The sequence below is a fragment of the Takifugu flavidus genome, chromosome 22, assembly GCF_003711565.1.
Source record: "Takifugu flavidus isolate HTHZ2018 chromosome 22, ASM371156v2, whole genome shotgun sequence".
Taxonomy (NCBI): Eukaryota; Metazoa; Chordata; class Actinopteri; order Tetraodontiformes; family Tetraodontidae; genus Takifugu; species Takifugu flavidus.
Window position 1 is genome coordinate 1956935 of NC_079541.1, and position 12909 is coordinate 1969843.

General features: G+C 48.7%; 1 long non-coding RNA gene across 1 annotated transcript in view; it reads right to left on the reverse strand.

Annotated features, from left to right (window-relative positions):
- Positions 1 to 738, reverse strand: part of LOC130519053 (uncharacterized) — a 63025-nt gene extending 62287 nt beyond the window's left edge. Inside the window, exon 1 of the long non-coding RNA XR_008948210.1 lies at positions 627 to 738. This is a non-coding gene — a long non-coding RNA (uncharacterized LOC130519053). The remainder of the gene's footprint in view (positions 1 to 626) is intronic.
- Positions 739 to 12909: the final 12171 nt, after the last annotated feature.

Below are 12909 nucleotides of genomic sequence, written 5' to 3' on the forward strand. Positions count from 1 at the left end.
TTCCAGGAGATTAATTAGCTTAGATGAAGGAGCCATTTTGAGCTGAAACGTGGAGCCCCGTCACATGGCTCGATTGCCCCGAGAGCATGTCGGGGTCCAAGCAGCAGAGCGTTTGTTCGTTTCAGGTCCCCATTGTGACTTTGCTCACTCCATTGACCTTGACACACTTTGATCGTCCAAAGGTCAACACTTACCTTCTGCTGTTGCTGCTCCAAATAATCATATAATAATAATAATAAACCCTGGATTTTTCTCTGGCGTCAGTCCCTCAATGACTTATTATTCTAAATTCATTTTTGGTAATATATCTGATGTTGTGTGTTTCTTTGGTTTTGAGAATAGTGTTTAATTAAAAATGCTTTTTAGATTTAATCCAAGGGTGGTTTTACTGAGTAGTTTCAATAAAATCAGAGCTGGAGCTTTAATATCAAAATATTCTCCCAGGAGCTCCAGGAATCGGAGTGTCTGAGTCTATTAAACTCAACAGTTTGTAAGACCCGTCTGTCAGGGGGGAGAAGGTGGATTCTGAACCTCTCTATATGCCTGTCAATGAGCAGCCATGCTGTGTTTGTGTGTGTGTGTGTGTGTGGTGTGTGTGTGTGTGGGAATGAAAATGCAGGACTCACCCCCAGTGATGGTTCGGGCTCAGGGAAAGAGGCGGGGTCAGAGGTTAATCTGAGGTTGGTGCAGTTGATCAGATTTCAGGTGTCAGGAGCGATGCGGCAGCGGGGGGGGGGGGGGGGGGGGGGGGGGTGGACGAGGGGTGGGGTGCGGGGGGCAGGCAGCCGTCTGGCCAGCTACTGTAAGACAAGAGACAAACAGGTCTGACAGCAGCTGTCCACAGTTTACAGGGGAAACGAAAGCACGAGGCACCTCTGACAGGCGGAGGCATCATTAACGTTGTAGCAGCTACTCTGCTAACATCTGAGAGCAAAGCGGGCTTTTCACCCAACCCCCCCCAACCCCCCACCCCACCCCCGCAGGTACATGGCAGCAAAGCGATGCTGAGATTGAACAGCCTCTAATATGCAAATGAAAAGCGGATAATCCATTCAATTTAGCACTTTGAACCCAGAGCAATCGGCAATAAAATGGAGAGGGGCTAGCTAAATGCTGAGCGGGATTACCCAAACAGTTATCAGGCTGGGGGGGGTCGGCTTCAAGTTCTACTTGTTGGACAGGTTCAATATTTTATCAAGAAAGTATCTGCAAACAAAGTTCCAGCCACTCGTCAGCAACAGACCGCGGCTTAATTCCTTGCTTAGTCAGCCTGGGAACATCCTGACGGAGCCGTTAACCTGAAGGAACGCTAAAGTTCCATTTAGCAAGCACTGCAATAATTAAGGCTGTATTACAATATTATAATTAAAGACCTCAAGCAGCATTAGCATAGCTTTAAAAGAGAAAGCCAAAGTGGCGCGTTGTGTTGTACATACCAGTGGATTCTGGGGTAGCAACACCTCTTAGCTAGCACATATTCAATAACAAATCCCAATAAAAGAATATTTATAGTAATGGGAAGCAAGAAAAGAGAGATTAGAGGGACCCGTCCGTGCATCCCATGTCTTGTCGTAACACGTGCGCGGCCTTGTTGTCACAGTCGCACAGGAAAGTCTTGAGGTGAATCTGTAAAGCAGAAGGAGGCCACGAGGAACTCTCATGAGGGCACTCTGAGAAGCACACCAGAAGGTTAATGAGGGGTTGAAATGATCCAGAACGCGCACGTCTGCGTCTGTGTCCTTGTATTTGTGAACGATTGAGTCCCAAAATACTCAAAGTCAGGGCATCTTTACCAAGTGGGGCAATTCTGGCTTCAAACCACTGTTTCAGACATGGTTTGAAGGTTGAGGTTAGAACTTGGTTTAGGTTAGTTTCAGGGTGTTAGTTGGGAGGGTGAGGGTTAGGGTAGGGAGCTGGGTAGTGCTTTATGTCCATGGAAGTCCCCACAGAGATAGTAAAACTCTCACCTGAGAATAACAGCAATTGAAAAACAAGCTTTTTGACTTTTGGTGCAACAATAAGTGTTGAAACCCATACATATTCATCCATCTTCATGCCATTTAACATGCAGGAAGTACGGCCCACGTGGCAGAAAGTGCGGTTCCAGGCTGCTAAACATTCATGGAAATGAATATGAGGGAAATTAGATCAGGAAACTCTGTCGGTGTGACTTTGTGTAATGAGGAACAGGCATCACTGTCACAACAACATTTGTTAAAAGTTAAGGAAATCCATCCGCCGTCACAGGTTGCCATCACTACTCTGGAGTCGGACCGTTATTCTCAGAACCGCCGAGTAAATATAAAGAATTCAGTTGGCTGAGGCACTTCGGGCCTTGTTCATATCGTAAACAAAGAGAACTTTGAGCAGTCCGGGCGAGTCAGCTGGAGGTCGCAGCTAAAAAAGAACCGCCACACTGGGGGGCAAGAAAACACCCGGGAACATCTCAAACCCTCCACATCAAAATGGAAAAAAGAAATGAAAGGGATGAAATTCTTGAGAGGAGAGCACAAATGAAGGTGGAACTTTGGCAGGTGAAGACGGCGCTACCGCTTCTTCAGAGCCAAGGTTTTCTCTCATATGCTACACACACTCTTCCATGCAGAACAGTCTTCCCACCGACACACACTATCTACTGCTCTCCCCTCTTCCCCCAGTAGCTCAGAGTGGCTTCTGTAATGAATTGTGTTTAATTGCCAGCCAGGACCCAGAGCCTTCAATATAACTCTCCAGACACTTAACCTCAGTCACTACAGTTGATAAACATTTGATAAACATAAAAATGGGCCTGGGCCTGGAAGAAGAAGAAATCTACGCCTCACCAGGCCAACCAGAACCTTGTATACCATGACTGGTCGGGTATACGGTGCACCACGACCGGCCGGGTATACGGTGCACCACGACCGGTCGGGTATACGGTGCACCACGACCGGTCGGGTATACGGTGCACCACGACCGGCCGGGTATATGGTGCACCATGACCAGTCGGATATACGGAGCTTCACGACCGGTCGGGTATACGGTGCACCACGACCGGTCGGGGATACGGTGCACCACGACCGGTCGGGTATACGGTGCACCACGACCAGTCGGGGATACGGTGCACCACGAGTCACCTACGCTGGCTGCTGGCTGATCTTTCTTGGTAAGAAGACACCAGCAGCTAGGAACCTTTTAGAGCTTTCTCTTTAGGACAATAGGTTCCTGCACCTGCCTAGCTGACTAGGTCCCCTTGCCAGTACATCAATTATCGGTGGATACTTGGGCAAGGTCATACAATTAATGCTGCACTTTCATTTTCACAGTGCTTGGCAACCTTCTTCCCGAGTCTCTTCAGTGTGAAGGGAGTTTGAGTCGGCGCCCCAAGGCCACCTTCTGCATTTGGATATGCCAAAAGAGACAATGACAGAAAGTCGATAAACTCGTATTAGGATGTTTCCTTTTGCTGGTCCTTCGCAAAAACCTTGCGCCCTATTGTAAGAATAATGCTAAATCCACGATACATTCTGTTTCCTTTTTATGTATCAAACCAAATCCCAGCTGTGTGCCAACAGGAGCTCTGCTTTACTGGATATGACACTCATTCATAATAGAAAGCCCACAGGACCCAGAGGGGCTAAGGAGCATAGAAAACAGGCGCGGGGAGCGGATTTATCTGGCCGGTAGGACAGCCTCCCACTTCGCTTCTATCTCGCTGCTCTTTCTATCCCACCCACTCTACCTACATGAAGATCTGACACATGTTGCGAGTGCGAAGCCAGATAGAATTTAGAGTCGCCCTCATGAATAAAAGAGCACCACCCATCTGTGCAGCTGCAGAAAAAGGGGTCGCGGACCAAAAAAAAATCACATAAGAGGAGGTGCGGAGGCGTGGCTCGGGGCTCTTGGGGGGCCAAATCCTGACTCGCACGTCATTCCTGATCCGTTCAAATGACGATTCCGGTGACCATGTCCGTCTGAGAGTAACGGGAATAAAGACAGAAGCCGTTCCCGTCGCTCTTTGCTGCCACTCATAAAACGCAGACCTACACAAAAACATGAATAAATAATAACACTCCACTGCCTCAGTTACAGTAACCCAAACCTGTTCACCTGCGTCCTCTCAGCACCCCAATGACTTATACATGAGTTTGTCTCTCTGCTCCTCAAAAACACTCCCTTAATTTCCCCGCGGCGGCGCAGGTGGCTCCTCTGGGAAACTACTCGCCGTGATTGCTGAGTCCCTCTTGTATCCGAGCAGTTGTGCTGCAGAGGCTTTTCATTCCATCCTGTGATGAAGGTCTGTATAAGATGTTAGATTTGCTGTTTGGAGGCCAGCCACCGCCAGCTAACACCCCACGACTGATCCCCTCTTTCCGAGGAGCAGAAAAGACTATGATGGCGAAAAACACAAAGCACCCAAAGGCAAATTTCCAAAACATCAATTTAACATAAGGAGACCGTCCTCTGCTTGGATCCTCCTTGGCAGGAACATCCGTCCGCTCAGCATAAACGCGCCTCAGCATCGCAACGCATTAATATTGTACACTGACCACTGAGAGCGCAGCCAGAACTGGACCTGGGGAAGCTGCATACAGGGAGAACTGGTGAGTACTAGAAAAGGACTATGAACACCGACATAATTACATGAAGTACAGAGGATAAAGGGCGACCCTGGAGATACTAAAAATAAAAGGTTACAAAAGCCCTGGAACAGATTGATCTAGCAAACAGAGCATTCCAGCGGTGTCAGAACCCCCCATTACGAACACATAATGATCCACAGTGTTGGCCTGACTCACTTGTTCCTTCATTATAATGAACAATTTGAATCAATACCAAATGCGCTGTCCCTTCTGCTGTACTTGTGAGCAAAAATAGGTATGGCCAAAACAAGGCCAAGCACAGGTTAAGCCAGAGCTGGTTTCTGTGTACCGTACATATGTATGGCGTCAGCAGCTAGGGCAAGAGATGTGCTCGGTGGCCACAGTCGTCTGATGTGCGATTGCCCGTGACACAATTTCCACCTTAAATGTGAACGCCGCTAGCTTAAACTTTGGCTTGCCATGACTTGATCTTTAAAATTGTCACCTGTTTCTATTAAGCTCTGTGCTTAAGCACGCTACAGTACATTCTGGAAAGGGATCTTCCAGGGTTGGCGGTACTACACCGTGGTATTAGCAGTAAAAATAGAACCACAAAAGTGTTCAGCAGAGTGAGCTAACATTGCATGAAGCGGATAATTTGCCTGTCAACCACTGCAGTGTGCCTAATACCATCTCTCCTCTCACGGCTGTTAAAGCTTACAGTTAGATTTTGACTTTGGAAATGCAAAAAGACACTTGTTACCATTTCTGAAAGCCCCGAGAACTCTTTATGCAGCATTTCTCTTGAAAAATATCTCAGATACTCGCAAGCTGGTCTCTATGACAACCAAGTGAGTGTGTTTGACTGAGTGAGCACAGCGAGTCTGTGCCGCTGGAGCTGCAATTCCACTTTCCTTCCTGGCAGTAAGCAGTCAAACGCTTGTGCTGTCATGAATTAGATCTTCACGTACCCAAACTGAGCCTTAATGTAGTGCTTTAGCTCTGGGATCACGAGCGACAGCAGTCGACTACAGGTTCTTTCCTGCGATCATGAAAACGGGGGGCCAGTGTGGACATCGTTGAGGCTTCCATAGTCGTATCTCACAACTGTACATTTCAAATCAGGACCCGAGTGTGGAGACAGAATCCAAACCTTGATCTCTCATATTGAGGTACACAACAGCACATCCGTATCAACCGATGGTTCCATGTGATGGACACACACATCTATGGGAACTGAACCACTGATGGCGTTTGGTCAAATAAAGCATCTTCAGTCCGACATCACGATGGGAACTCGCTTACTGTGAGTCCAGACAAAGAAATCCTCAGCACAGATTCGGTCCCAGTGTTGTATTAATCACAGAAAAGATCATTTGCCCCTCTGAGCCACCCGGGAGCTTAATTTCATTTGTTCCCATTGATTTAACGGCCATTTCAGTCACAGGGGGTGCCGCTGGCCTCGGCGCGGGCTCGATGAAAGCTATTGATCAGGAGCCCAACAACCTTGTGTACACGGCAACTGTGGAAACTGTCGAGGCGGCGGCGGAGTAGTTCCATTATTCAAAAGGTCTTGGTGAGTGTAAAATTGCCATGTTAAGTGGAATTAATCTGTTCATTTTTACAGTCTAATACTGCAATCCAACCCCCCTGGAAGTGCACTCTGTCTTGTCAATGATTCCACTCCATCGATTCATTTTCTACTTACTGCAGGGAGTAAATTATGAACACCTTGCGACCTTTGCCCCCCCCCTTGGACACAAAGTACCGTGTCGCCGCATCACAGTTAACTGGAGCCTAGGGGGGCCTTGTGCTCTCTGGGTGCACTAGCAAACATTGTTTACATGAATTAAACGCTATGGGAGATGATTAACTACCCAGCTGAACCCAGGCTCTTCTTTGGCAGGAGTCCCACGGCACAATTTATGAGGTTTTTATACGTGTCTGTGAGGATGGGGGGGGGGGGGGGGGTGATAAATGGAAGCATTAAACCGTAATACCATGAAGCCACCAAGTAGGAATTAGGAGCACTAAATGAACTGGTCTTTTGTTTGGGCTGCTTGATTATAGGGTGGCAACAGACGATCTGATTCCATTCATATGTTCTAATCCTAGCCTTGTTGAAATCTACCCCCACACTCTCTCTCTCACACACACACACACCGTTACACATACACACAGGTGTTTAGGTGTGAGTGTGTTAAGTAGGTGAATGATGGATCTATCCCGTTGCCAGCCTTACCTTATCAGCTGAAGGGCCAGTATGGGTTTCATCAAGAGGTAAGCCAGGCGGCTTTTGAGGCAGGAACACACACACACAAAACAAGATTGGCTTGTCTTCACAAAAAAATAAATGGCTGAGTTGAAGCCGAGACAGTCAGAGAAGAAAAGGGGTAGAGGGCTTTCTGAGGTGCAATCTATGCGATAAGAGCGCCCAGTGTTGGAAAGGGGGAAAACGGTGTCAGTGGTTGGCAAGAAAGTTCAGGGTTCTATTCCAGCTTTGGGCCTCTGGATTTTCTCACCTGTACCAAAAACATGCATGAAAGGACTCTAAAGTGCCCCTCAGGGGTGTGTGTCATACAGGCTAGCTTACGGTACGGATGCATACATTATCCATGTGTCGGTGCTGATGTTCAATTCACAACGCCGAGTCACAGAGTGTTGCATCGGTTTCGCAGTGCGCAGCTCGAGGTGGGGCCTGACAGTTATTACTTAAGGAGTAATAACCACTATCCTACTTTGCTACACTGAATCTTTAATTGTTGACCGCCCAAATACAGACGCTTGGAGAAAAGTGAACTGCCTCTAGGAACAAGCGTTTGTCTCCCCTGTCTGGAGATCGGGGAGATAGAGCCCAGTAATCATGATTAGGAATAAGCCGACTAGAAAACAAATTCCTTCTACAGATAAAAGATTCTATTTCAGAAGAGGGAACAGCAAGGTCCCAGCCTCCCGTGTAGCCGCTGTCTTTGATGTGGACAAATTGTGCCTGATCAAAGCGACATCTATGAGAGCGGGCGCCTTGCTCTATGTGCAGAAATGGCACAGACCACCAAAGGACAAACCACATTAAAGGCAGCGAGGCCGGACAGGTGTCAGGAAGCAAATGAGCAGGTAGAGAGACACAAATGAGACAGGGACAAAAGGTGGGAAATGAGATCTGAGAGACAAATATAAGGTTAATCAAGAGAAGGAACTTTGGCCAGAGCCGAGCGGCAGAAGGCTGGAAAAGAGAGAGAAAGTGTGACTGAGTTGATGAGTAAAATGAAGACTGTCGCACTTCAGCCGACATGACATCTCTTCCTCTTGTCACAGGGAGAGGGAGGCGTTGCCAGGGGAATTGAGAAAAGTAGAAAATTCCGGATCCCGGGCCCACAGTACCCATCACTGTCACTCACGTCCGGCGGTGCAATGCATCCTGGTGACACGCTCCAGTCCCAGGAGTCTGAAACGTAACACTGGGCCCCAACAAACACGCACCTCCCAACTTCATCTGTTCTGCCAAAATCACCCAGGGTTTGTTCGCAAGTGCCATTTTCCACGGATAAAACAAGGAATATGAAACACACCTCTATTTTGTGGTCTCGCTCAACAATCTAATTAGCATCAAACTTGTATCCATCATCCATCCATCCATCCTCTACCGCTTATCCGGGGTCGGGTCGCGGGGGCAGCAGCCTAAGAAGAGAAGCCCAGACTTCCCTCTCCCCAGCTACTTCTTCCAGCTCATCCGGAGGGATCCCCAGGCGTTCCCAGGCCAGTCGAGAGACATAGTCTCTCCAACGTGTCCTGGGTCTTCCCGGGGGTCTCCTACCGGAGGGACATGCCCTGAACACCTCACCAGGGAGGCGTCCAGGGGGCATCCTAACTAGGTGCCCAAGCCACCTCATCTGACTCCTCTCAACGCGGAGGAGCAGCGGCTCTACTCCGAGCTCCTCCCGGATGGCAGAGCTTCTCACCCTATCTCTAAGGGAGAGCCCAGCCACCCTACGGAGGAAGCTCATTTCGGCCGCTTGTACCCGTGATCTTGTTCTTTCGGTCATGACCCAAAGCTCATGACCATAGGTGAGGGTAGGAACGAAGATCGACTGGTAAATCGAGAGCTTCGCCTTTCGCTTCACCACTGTATCCATCATTTGATGGCTATTAGCATGTTGCTATGCTGCTTCCCCACAGGCATAAACCCGAGGCATCACTGCTGACTCCTCCGTGTCATACAAAGGTGTGATGAAGGCTCCGACCCCCCCCCCCTTCCCCCCAGATCAACTTGTTTGGAAGGGTAACACACTGTTGTCAGATAGCATGACAGGTGTGTGGCGTATGTTTGTTAAGAGGTGTGAGCAGAATGTGGGAGACTGCGAGCTGTGAACAGCTAAACTCACTGAACCCTCGTTATTCCAGTGCTGGGGGGTCACAGCCGGTGATGGCGCTACTTTGTTTCCCATCATGTCTGTTTAATTGCGGCGTGGCAGATTGTGAAATGCAGTTACGATGCCCGTGCGTCAATAAAAGCCTTATTTTTCCAGGCTTAAGCTCCGAGTCTGGGCCGTTTAACTTGGATTTTATGGGCAGCCGACTGCATTATTCATCACACATTCCTCTTCGAAGTGAGACTGAACTTCCCGTTCCTCTTGAATTAAGTGCGAGTGTTCTTCACATTCGCTCCTTCTGGTGACGCCGCCTCCCTCTGACGGCCTCTATTTGTAAATATGGCGCGTGTATTTTCACACTTGCCCTTCTGTCCACAACCCTGAAGCCAGATTGCTTTCCTTCTTGGGCACGACAGATGCGCGCCCGCCATCGCGGCTAAATCAGACGCGCAGCAGGCGGCGACAGACCGGGTACGGATTCAGCAGTTCCTCTCGCTGCGTTGCCACATATCGCACGTATGTGCCAAGACTCGGGCGTGTGAGCGTGTGAGCGTGTGAGCGTGCTGCGACACTCCGAGCAGAAAGAACGACCACGTTGTCAAAGTTCCTGCTGCTATTTTCCAATTAGCTCACTTCTGGGGCCCTTTTTTCTGTTCTCTTGTATCCCCCCCCCCCCCCCCCCCCCTCCCGAGCTGATGTGGACACAGACGTGTTCTTTAAGGTCTTTGGCAGCTAACTGTGACCCTTATTTTACGTATGTTTACATAGAAACAGAGCAAACCCGCCCTCGCTGACTAGTAAGAAAACGCCCGTTTGCTTTCCCTGATACGGTTCAATCAATTTGGACTGGCGTGGGATGGTGGGGGGGGGGGGGGGGGGGTCAGGAAGCGTCCCCATACCCAAACAGTTCCTCCGCCAGCACCTACCAGCAGCTCAGGAGGGGAACGGGAAGGTTAAACATCGGGATGGTGCTGACGACCACGACCACGACCACGAGAGGGGCTCCCATCGCTTCCTGCACCTTCCCGTCCGTGTCGCGACGCGCTGCTCCTCATCTACGTGTCCCGACAGACGGTTTGTACACCCTTTTTTTTTTTTTTTACAGTTATCAATTAACACTGAATCTTAAAGACATTTAAAAAAAAACAACAGCTTCCACCTCAAGGCCGCGGAACAAGCTGTAAAAACAACAATGACATTTTGTGGCCCCATAATTAGTTAAATGTGAGCAAACAACAGACGCGAGTAATTAGCATTACCTCCAAGTTGTCAGTTTTCTGGGGAAGGGGGGGGGGGATGCAATGAATCAATTACTGGTAATCTCCTGTAAATGTAGATCCACTTTCTACAAAAGGGAACACCTGGCAGCTCGAGTGAAAAAGCTAAAACCAGGCGGCGGCTAACACTCGGGTGTCTCCATTGTTTTCCAACATATCAAATCAATATTGTCCGTTGTGCCATTACCACGATGGACAGATAAACAAAAGGCATGAAAGGTGCCCGATCGATGTTTCCGACCGGCACACGCTCACGAGCGCACTCACTTTCATTACGGAGGGGGCATTTATCACGTCACATTAGCGGGGGGGGGGGGGGGTATGGGATTTCAAAAGGCAGCGCTTAGGACAACAAACCAATCAGATGCTATCTTCCCGTTTCATGAATGGCTTCTTTTGTGTTTTCTCTCTCTTTTTTGCAGTGTCACCTCGAGCAGCACGGAGCTCATGATCACGGGAAACAAAAGCTCCCGTCAGCACAGATCTGGTCGTGCGCCCTGGACTGGGCCGCAGCCTCTTATCTGAGCTCAGCAAAAGTCCCCATCGATTCCTCCGCTGATTGTGCGCCTGTCAGCCCACCTGTCCAAGCCTCCCTCTGCCCTTCTCCCTGCCCCCCTCCCTCCGGCCCCAGGCCTCATTGATCCGCCGTGCCCCGGCTCCTGCCCGTTGATCACTCAGCCTGATGTCTTTTCGGTCTGGCTAAAGTGAATAAACTGTCAGGCCTTGGCTTCTTAAATTATAAGACCGAGGCGGATGGAGAAGGGAAGGGGAAAGAAAGGAAAAGGCAGAGGTGGTAGAAAGATCCCTGAGGTTCACCGGGCGTTGCTCACCGAGGATCCATCTGCAATCATCACGATGATGACGAGCCCTATAGATATGCGCTAGAAGAGGCCCCCGACCCTTCTTAAGGCTGTCAGCCTCCCAGAGCTTCTTTGGAGCTGTGGACAGAGAGAATAATTGCATCCATGAGGCTGCATAAATTAGCCAACGGTTGTGGCAAATCTATGGGCAAGTGGCTGAGGCCTGAGCCTGAGGATCAGCGCCTCTTAGCGGAGCTTCCAAGTCTCAGATGGGCCAGACTGATGGAGGGAAGGCGGGCTAAAGCATGATTTCCATTCCATTCTTCTCAGTACGCTTTGGTGATGAGGGGGATTCAACAAAAGGATAGCATTCGTTAGCGTAATAACAGAGGTCTGAGTTGGCAGCAAAGTGCCGGAGAGTTCGTTCCGATGGATCTGTGGGCGGATGATAAGACTCAGGTGGAAGGAAAAGAAACTAGGAGGACCTTAAAATAGGCGCTAGCTTGAATCATCGCTCCATGAATGCAGTTATTGACATTTCGTGATGTTGCACAGTAAAGAGTTGCCCATGGTTCAGAAATGGAAAAGAAAAGTTGGCAAAGCCTGAGTCACGCGTGCGAAAACTCATTACAGTCGCCTGCAACGACACGGCTGCATCTCCGCTGAGGCTCATAAAAAGAGAAGACGCAAACAAACATTTATCCTGTTTGGGGGCCCCCGCTTGGCCCGGGGACCGGCACATTTCCTTTCTGTCCTCCGTGTTTTCAGCCAATCGGTCCTTAGATAAAAAGAGCTTAGAAAGATTATCCCCCTGGCTTGCATGCCATTATCATTAATCAGTGCGTTATTGACTGCTCCGTCCTTTCCTGTTTCAAGTTCAGGCCTCTTTTAATCCACACGTTTTGCCCAGAAGACACACACTCGACTCCAGGAGCTCCTGAACCAGGCCCACCCTCGCAGGCGCCCATCGATCTGCGGCGAGTCCTCTCCCGCCTACCAATCAAAATGTCTGAACGCTGTGACTGATGATGTAAATTCTTAATTTCATCCTCCCCGGCTATTTTGGAAAGCCTTAACAGACAGCAAAATGTGCTCATGGGCCATATTTTTAAAGCCGGTACGAATCCTGAGGGTTTCATCATCCATTAGGCTGCGCTGTAAATCAGCTGTGCGGTTCTGCTGCGGTGCCGTGTGAAGGTAACGGATCCACCCGAGGATACGCCAGAAGGTGACGTCTGTGGCGACATGGAGGAGAGTCTCAACAGAAATGAGCCAAAAGTGGTTCTGGAGGGTACGACGGGAGAAACAGGCGGGACGACGGCCGCGAAACGCTTTAAGTTTAGCTTATTGTAACATGTAAAACATGTAAAACATGACTCCCACAGCTTAGAAAAGCTTAAACCAGTTCTGTTTGTGTGTTAAAAGACATAATTTTGGGGGGGACAAATCTCAAAAAGCAACATAATGCAGGTGTTTCATGTCCTCTGGGTATTGTAGTCCATTGGTACCATTTGACTCAATAGCTCCTCCCCTTTAACAGGACTACAAACATCTTTTTTTTTTCTTGTTTTGTGAACATTAGAGTTAAATATTTACCATTTTCCTGTTTAATTACCAGCTTTTTGGTTGAGTAAGAATAAAATATTGATTTAATTTAACTCCATTAGCTCTTGCAGTGCCTCAGTGTAAAATTCAAATACTTCAAATGTCTGACTCAATCTCAGAATCTAAAGAATGTCATTTTGTCGCTTGAATTAAAAGGATGAAGGGTCACAACTAAATCGCAATAGTAAATTGTAGCTATTCCAAACGACTTATTCTACCAGAGGAACACGTAGGAGCCTCTAAAACCTGGAGCTGACGCCCATTAAAGTGAATGTGTTCAGTAGAATGTAGA